Consider the following 8,941-nt stretch of genomic DNA (forward strand, 5'->3'; position numbering starts at 1 on the left):
CATGTCCAATTCTTTTTTTTTTTTTTTAACTTTATATAATTGTATTAGTTTTGCCAAATGTCAAAATGAATCTGCCACAGGTATACATGTGTTCCCCATCCTAGATGGGGTCCAATTCTTTGCAACCCCATGGACTGTAGCCCACCAGGCTCCTCTGTCCATGGAATTCTCCAGGCAAGCATACTGGAGTGGGTTGCCATTTCCTACTCCGGGGGATCTTCCTGACCCAGGGATTGAACCTGGGTCTCCTACATTATAGGCAGATTCTTTACCATCTGAGCCACCATAGAAGCCTTGCTGCTGCTGCTGCTGCTAAGTCGCTCAGTCGTGTCCGACTCTGTACGACCCCATAGATGGAAGCCAACCAGGCTCCCCCATCCCTGGGATTCTCCAGGCAAGAACACTGGAGTGGGTTGCCATCTCCTTCTCCAATGCACGAAAGTAAAAAGTGAAAGCATTTTAACATAATATAAGTTTATTCCAATGTAGGTTTCCTGGACTGGGAGCAGGGGAGGTGGCTCCCCTCCACAGATGATTCAGAGATGCCAGCTTGTGGCTTCATTATTTCCTAGGATCACAGAATCCTTTTGTTCAGCCTGCAGACAGGGTAAGAGGAGAGTAGACAAGCCTCACTTATTTCTTTAAAATCTCAGCCTGTAAATGACACAGTTCACTTCTGCTCACATTCCATTAATAAGGATGAGTCATTCGGCCAGAAGGAGCACTAGGGAACATAGTCCTTGACCAAGAAAGAATCCACATCCTGGCAATGACTCCAATCCAAGAAAGGGGGACAAGAATTTTGGTGCGAAGCTGGCTCTGCCATTAAACTATTGCACCTGATGCGTGAACTAAGCCTTTGCATCAAAATCCTCAATTTGGTCAATAGAGTAGGCTTATCATCTGAAATCACTGCAATAATATATTCAAAAACAATCTAAGCATACTTCCTCTTTTGTGGATTTGTCAGACTAGTTCTTATTATGACTCTAGACTCTCTAGGACTTACATTACATCACCGTAATTGGGAGAACACAGAGCTGTGGTTTCCCCTTCTCATGAAACTGTCCCAAATGACCCAGTCACCACCTTTGGAAGAGCTGAAGCCAAAAAAATAAAATTTTCTTTGTACTAATAATATAGTTTTATTGTCCTAGATGGACAGTTTGCTGATTCTGGAAGATAAAATCTGCTTTAATTATGGTAATGCTAGCTGCTGTAAGTAGTAAAACCCAAAGGGTAAGATTAAATGTTCCAAAACCAAAATTAGCATTTCTGATAAATGTTATCCAAAAATGAATTGGGTTAAACCTTAACAACTATTGAGAGAAGAAAATTATACAATGTAAGAGTTGTGAATTAAGTTTTATTTGGGGCAAAATGAGGACTATAGCCCAGGAGATAGCATTTCAGATAGCTCTGAGAAACTACTGCAAAGAGGTAGAGGGAAGGTCAGTGTCTATGTGATTTTGGTGAAGGGGGAGTACATACATTAACCACGTATTTTTGTAGAAGGTTACTGCAAGTCACGAGAAGCAGTTGTTATCCTGAAAGATTTTAGTGCTTTTCTAGATATGAAGAGATGTAAGAATTGGGCTCATAAAACCTTCTTCTGAAAATATCTAACTCCATGCAGGCCTATTCTGCCAGTTTTTTTTCCCCAGAGCACGGGGTGGCTCATTCCTGATCTCCACCCTGAACCCCTTTCAGGGGGTTAAGTCAGCAATCTCAGCAGTTTGGACTGAATCTTTGTAGAGGAAGATGGCAAGGGCCAACCTTTAGTTTTGTACAACCGATATAACAAATCAGCTGACTTTGTTACCTAGAGAACATTTCAAAACTAGCTTGATTGAAAGGATTTCTTATGGAATTACATTGCTTAAAACTAGATACTTTTATCATTGTTTTATTGAGAAATCTTATGGCTGTGGAAGAGTTTGATAACATCTGCTTTAAATGTTTCAAGGCAACACTAACCAAGCCAAAGAACTTGGGCTTGAACATAGCCCAAGAACATAGCCCATTTATGTGTCTGCTTGAACTCAGAATCACTTTCTAAGAAAAAATCTTAGTCTGCCTTACAGGCACTTTTTAATTCTAAAATAATAATGCAGAAGGGAGTGACCTTCCATTAAGTCACACAAATCTGTTCAACTATTTAATTTTCTAAATGGATACAACTTTAGGCCAGCTTGTCTGACCATTGAAGCATAGAGGTCTATAGTTATAACAAGCATGATGATGACAAGGAACACTGATTATTTATCATGTTCTGAGCAAAATTCTGAGGACTTTCTATGTGCTATCTCATCTAACCTTTACCACACCTCTGCTGCTGCTGCTAAGTCACTTCAGTCATGTCTGACTCTGTGCGACCCCATAGATGGCAGCCTACCAGACTCCCCCGTCCCTGGGATTCTCCAGGCAAGAACACTGGAGTGGGTTGCCATTTCCTTCTCCAATGCATGAAAGTGAAAAGTGAAAGTGAAGTCGCTCAGTCATGTCCGACTCTTAGCAACCCCATGGACTGCAGCCTACCAGGCTCCTCCATCCATGGGATTTCCAGGCAAGAGTACTGGAGTGGGGTGCCATTGCCTTCTCCGTTACCACACCTCTATGTGGTAGGTAATATTTCTATCCCCATTTACAGAGAAAACTAAGGCATCAAGAAGACAACGAATTGCCTAATGCTTGTGTGAAGATAAGTAACCTGCCCAACGGGTCTGCCGTGCTCCTGGAGTCCACTGCTGTGGATCCTGTTGAATTCATTTTAATGGCCACACTTTGTCATTAAGCCCTCAGTCTACCCTGAGAGGCCTTATGCGAAATAGTCTTATGGGACTTCCCTGGTAGTCCAGTAAATAAGATTCCGCTCTTCCAGTGCAGGAGACACAGGTTCAATCCTTGGTCCAAGAAGTTCTGCATACCATGTAGTCAAAACAAAAAAAGAAACAGCCTTACAGAACTCCTTATTGTCTGATTGTCAGGAAATATTTTGTTCTGTGTCCAAAAACAATCTTTTCAGAAAAACCACACAAGAAAAACTTCTACTAAAGGAGGAATTCCTGTGCTTCTTCCAATGAATTATTTTTACTATGTGGACACTGTGACTTACGATCAGGTTTCTCTCTTTATATATTTAGAAAACTCAAAACCCAATTTGTGTCTCACCTCTGGCATGCACATAGGACCATAATTATGTGTGCTCTATCCTGCCCTCGTTTTCTCTCTGCCTACTTTCCTCTTGTGATCTTGTCTTACTATATGTATCTGAAAACCACCTAAAATCCTTTTTTTGGATGGAGGTAAAGGGTGGGCAGGAGTGCCAGCCCAGGCGTCAGACTGGCTGAGGATGAATCTGGCTCCATCTCTTATAGACACGATTATCTTGGGCAAGTTAACATATTAAGGTCCAGCTTCCTGTTTTAGAAAGTAGGAGTAATACAGTACTTACCTCCTAGGTAAGGAGGCAGAGGTAAACGAGAAAATATGTGAGAAAGCACTGAACAGCATCAACTGTCAGTGTTCACTGAGCGTTAGCGATGATGATGAGAGTGCGGATATTGATGATGATGAAAGACAGAAATAAAAAGGTGCAATTGATCAGCACTAAAGAATGAAACCCCGATACCGCCACTTACCAGCCTTCACCCTGGCCTTTACCACCTTAGCACACACAGGTCCACAAAAAATACAACCACACAGGTACATGTACACACAGTCCTGTACTCACTGACAGGAGCACACGTTTCCGGTGAATTCATCAGGGTATGAACAGCACTCCCGTTTGTTTTAACCTTGGGATGTAGAGCATTGCAAGATTTTAGAACCCAGTGGACATTAAACTCAACCATTAGCTCCTCTGGAACTCCCTTCTCTGCCTTTGTCAGTGTACATACATGTATATTTTCCCTCTAATCATAAGCATATGTGCTGGCCACATTGTGGACTTGTACTCAGGCACTCAGACTCCTTTTAAAATCTACTCACCCCTAGATTTCCAAACAGCACACACTCCTTCCACTCGGTGCTTGCTGGAGACTATTTAGGGTGAAGTCTCAAACTGAAGCAGCTTGTAAACTAGCCAAGGGGACACTTCAATTAGCCCTTTGCCTCCAGAGAGATTTTGGTTCTCTGATGGAAACAACTCGCTAGCAAACCAACCAGTCAATGTGCAGCCTTAGCCAAGCGATAGCTCAGTGGGGAATCTAAGCTCCTGCAGGGAGGAAGGACCTATCATTAAGAACACGAGGGCACGCTGGATGGACAAAAGCAAAGGAGCACAAGTTTCATCTCATGAGTTCCCTTCCTGCTTTGAATACTCCACTCCTCAGCAGGTCTGAATTTTCTCCCTTTCAGCTCCCCATGGCTCTTCTTGCTTCCTTGGCTAGGACATTCAGAGGGCGCCGATGTGAAAGAAGGGGCATGATCATTAACAAAGCTGCAAAGAGCATGCAGTTCTGTTTGTACAATGTTGTGCATGCTAGAGTTGGAAGGCAAGCAGCGATTTCCTCTGAAAGCAGTCACAGGGCTCTCTGAAAGTCATTTTCATCATCTCCATGGTTACCAGCAGATTTTTTTTTTTTCCTTGCCAAAGTGCCGGCAGCTCTGCCTCTTTTTATTCTCTTGATTGCAGCTAGAGGGAGAAAGGAAATCATTTCTTCGGGGTCCTGCTCTCTAGTTTCGAGATGATGCATCCTAATCTGCAGTGGATATTTCATGGCAGCTTACTCCCACCACTGGGCAGATTCCAGGACAAGAGCAGACGGCAGCCTTGGGGACCCTTTTCCTCAGTCATCCCCAGGCTGAGCCAGCTTCAGGACTGTGAGACCAAGGGGCCAGCAAAACAGAGAAGCTCCAGGAGACAAGCCTCCCTTCTTTCCAGGATACTTCTAACTGAGCTCTCCCTGGCCAACAAGTCACCTCATGGCAATCAGGGGACCCCAAGATATAAGGGGTAGGACCTTTTTGTAATAAGAAATCAATCATTATATAGAATTTATTATAGTATATAAAGTCCATTCTAAGAGCCTTATGGGCATTGACTCATTTACAGTTACAACAGATCTTTAGAAAAGAGGTGTTATGTTTATTTTGCAGGTAGGAAAATGTGCGCACTGAGAGTTTCCTAACGAGTCCAAGGTCTGGCTGATTGGTGAGGGAGCAGGGGATCTCACAGAGGCAGTCTGGCCCCAGCCTCTGTGCTCTCGTCACCCCCACTCTGCCTGTCTGCTGGGACCTGGGTCTGCTGTCCTGACAGCTGGGAGGAGGTGGGCCTGATGCTGTGGCTGGAGATCTGAGAGACGGACAGAGTTTTAGCTAGTGGTAGTAGATGGACTTGGGGGTTATGGGATAAATACTCCTGGGTCAGCTTAGCACATAACAGGAGCGCTAAGAAAACAAAACTAAGAGGTCTGCAAGCCCACTGGTCATTAAGACAGATGTGGGACAAGTGTTTTGCAGACTGCCTCTGAACCACAGAACAGTATAGAAGCACCAGGCTGAAACCAGACACCTGGGTTCTGTCCAAGCTGGATAACCAAGGCAATGTGTGCTGGCCTTGGCAAGCAATATAGTGCACTGGGTCATTTGTTCTCATAAAATGGGAGAGAGAGAGAGAGAATACTCATCTATAAATCTGTACCAGCTTTAAGATTGATGAGTCTTAGTGACTTAGGAATCAAATGGAAGCAAGCGGAATACATTTGCATATATCACTCAGAGTCATGACAGGGAAAACATGAAATAGGGATGACTAAGAAAGTTTAATGAAAGGCTATTTGAAATTAGGGCTTCCCTAGTGACTCAGATGATAAAGAATCTGCCTGCAATGCAGGAAACCCGGGTTCGATCTTTGGGTTGGGAAGATCCCTTGGAGAAGCGAATGGTGTATTCTTGCCTGGAGAATTCCATGAACAGAGGAGCCTGGAGTGCTACAGTCCATGGGGTCACAAAGAGCTGGACACGACTGAGTGAGTAACACATTTGAAATCAACTAACAAGAGATGGTGTCAGTCTCCACCCCACTCTCCTCCTAACACAGGAACATGTTTCACCCTGAGCTCACAAGAGGTGAGAAAGGAAGCTCTTACTGGAAGCTGTGTTGTAGCTGTGATTGGAGTGCAGGAGAGGGGCCACCTGGCAGGAGCCCAGGCCTTTTGCAGAGGAAAAACAGTCCTTGTCAGAAAGGGAAGTGGCTCCTCTCCTTCCTCCTGCAGGTTCTCCCACTGACCAAACCCAATGGAAGTCCGAGGGCAGGAGACCTGCATGATGACGTTGTTGGAGGTCAGCCTTCAAAGCAGGAATCTGCAGGGCAGAGGCTGGATCTGAGAGGCAAACAGAAATATCCAGGATAGGGCTCACCCCGTGATCTTTGGAGGCTCACCCAGGATGTGAGAAGAGTTCTTGATCTCCCCACCCCCATTCCCATCTGGGTAGAGTTCGCTTCTCCCAGTGTGATCACGCTGCTCTGGAGCAGCCCCAGAAAAGCCTGTCTCACTGCAGATGATCTCAGTCTGCTCAGGGTCAGCCAAGGATAACCAGACTGGACACAACTAACCTCCTGCTCCTTCTCACTCTCCTTCACTCAGCACTTACACCAGATGTACCCTAGACATCAGACCAGGGCCATCAATGAGACACAGAGAGAGAGAGGAAGGGAAGAGAAGAGAGAACAGGGGAGGGGAGGAGAAAGGAGGAGAGAGAAAGAGAAAAAGAAAGAGAGAAAGAAAGATAATCACCAGTTACCCTCCCCTCATAAAGAAGCTGTAAAGGAAAACATAAAAAACAATGTTAACTATAATGCAATTATTTTTGTAGCATCTTCCCACCTGATGGAAGAATTCTAGAATTCAGAAAGGATATGGCACATTTATTTTATCAATATAGTAAAGTAAAAAAAAATAATAATAAAGGTACAGATATATTCACTCATAAAAAATAATAAAAATAAATATGCCATTTTCAGTCATAGCCACTGTTCCTTTAAAATCTGTATACTAGGATCTGTATACTTTAAAATCTGTATACTTTACACCTGTTGCATTATTTAACTCTCACCACCACCATCACTGTTATTATCCTTTTTACAGCAGTGAGGACCAGAAGCTCAGAAAGGTCATACAGTGGTGAAACCAGATTTAAATCACAGCATTGTCCTGGCTCCCCCAAAACAGTGATAAGACTAGATTTAACACAAGGAGCCCAGTCCGTTGCTCTGTGATGACCTAGAGGGGTGGGTGAGGGGAGGGAAGGAGACTCAAAAGGGAGGGAATATATGTATAATTATGGCTGATTTACATTGTTTTAGAGCAGAAACCAACACAACACTGTAAAAATTAAAAAAGAAAAAAAGCCAACCACCACTTAAGCTTCCTGTTTATATCACCCTCACTGAAGAAGTCTATCCCCATTTAAGTACTCTTTGTAATGAATGCAGCATGATCAATCCCTCTGATCAGTATTAAGCAATTTAATACTTAAGACCTTAGGTGTAACCTAAGCTGAGCAACAATGAAAATCTGATTCAGCAGAAAGACAAGCCATTTTATTCTTCAAATAATTCTTCCAAAATAATTTCTGAATTTTTAAATTGTTTCCACATAGACAACAGTTTATTGTCTTGGTGAGTTTAGTTTGCTGTTGGGATGATCGTAACAAAGTACCACAGGCTGGGTGGCTTAAACAACAGAAATTTATTTTTTCACAGCTCTGAAGACTGGTAGTCCAACATCAAAGTGCCAATAGGTTTGGTTTCCTCTGAGACTCTCTCCTTGGCTTTCAATTACCATCCTCTTGCTGTCTCTCCAAATGGTCATTCCACTGCAAAAGTGAAGTGAAAGTGTTAGTCACTCAGTCATGTCCAATTCTTTGGGACCCTATGGACTATAGCCTGCCAGGCTGCTCTGTCCATAGGATTCTCCAGGCAAAAATACTGGAGTGGGTGGCCATTCCCTTCTCCAGAGGATCCTCCCAAGCCAGGGATCAAACCTGGGTCTCTTGCATTGCAGGCAGATTCTTTACCATCTAAGCCACCAGGGAAGCCCACCACTAATCAAATGGGATTAGGGCCCACTGGAATCATCCTTCATTTTAACTTGTATGTATGTGTGTATATGTGTGTGTTAGTTGCCCAGCTGTGTCTGACTCTTTTGAACCCGTGGACTATATGGAATTCACCAGGCGAGAGTACTGGAGTGGATTCCCATTTTCTCCTGCAGAGGATCTTCCTGAACCAAGGATTGAAGCCAGGTCTCCTGCATTGCAGGTGGATTCTTTACCATCTGAGCCACCGGGGAAGCCCCCATTTTAGCTACCTCTTTAAAGGCTCTGTCTCCAAATACAGTCACATTTTAGAGCACTGGGGGCCTTAGAGGGGCTTCCCAAGTAGTACTAGTGGTAAAGAACTTGTCTGCCTATGCAATAGACACAAGAGACTCAGGTTCCATCCCTGGGTCAGGAAGATCCCCCGGAGTAGGGCATGGCAACCCACTCCAGTATTCTTGCCTGGAGAATTCCATGGACTGGGGAGCCTGGTGGGCTACAGTCCATATGGTCGCAAAGAGTCGGATACAACTAAGGCAGCTGAGCATGCACACACACTAGGTTAGAGCTTTAACATATAAATTGGGGGGCCGGGGACACAATTCTATGACAATGAATATTCATTGATTAATTCGTTCAGCATCTTCCTCAGTAGTTTCCAAATTTGATTGTTTACAAGAATTTCCTGAACAGTTTATTTAAACAGTAGAAGCCGGGCTTCTCTCCAGCCCTACTGAGTCAGAAACCTTGAATATACAACCCAGGTATTTGTGGTTTTTAAAAAAATCTCCTCAGGGAATTCTGAGATGGAGCCTGGGCTAAAACTTCCAGGGTTAAGTATTCTAGAAAAAACACTGTGCTCCAGGCATGCCTAAAATGCTGTCTGCATATTAACTCA

The 8,941-nt window shown here is 43.8% G+C and overlaps 1 protein-coding gene and 1 long non-coding RNA gene across 2 annotated transcripts in view; one reads left to right on the forward strand and one right to left on the reverse strand.

The window, feature by feature from the left end:
• Positions 1-8,941, forward strand: part of ANKRD55 (ankyrin repeat domain 55) — a 111,558-nt gene that overhangs the window by 46,722 nt on the left and 55,895 nt on the right. The gene's annotated exons all lie outside the window — the stretch shown is intronic.
• The window catches only part of LOC104998377, a 3,490-nt gene continuing 2,073 nt past the window's right edge, over positions 7,525-8,941 (reverse strand). Inside the window, exon 2 of the long non-coding RNA XR_826451.1 lies at positions 7,525-7,821. This is a non-coding gene — a long non-coding RNA (uncharacterized LOC104998377). The remainder of the gene's footprint in view (positions 7,822-8,941) is intronic.

This window comes from Bison bison, unplaced genomic scaffold (genome assembly GCF_000754665.1).
Source record: "Bison bison bison isolate TAMUID 2011002044 unplaced genomic scaffold, Bison_UMD1.0 scf7180017864328, whole genome shotgun sequence".
Taxonomy (NCBI): Eukaryota; Metazoa; Chordata; class Mammalia; order Artiodactyla; family Bovidae; genus Bison; species Bison bison.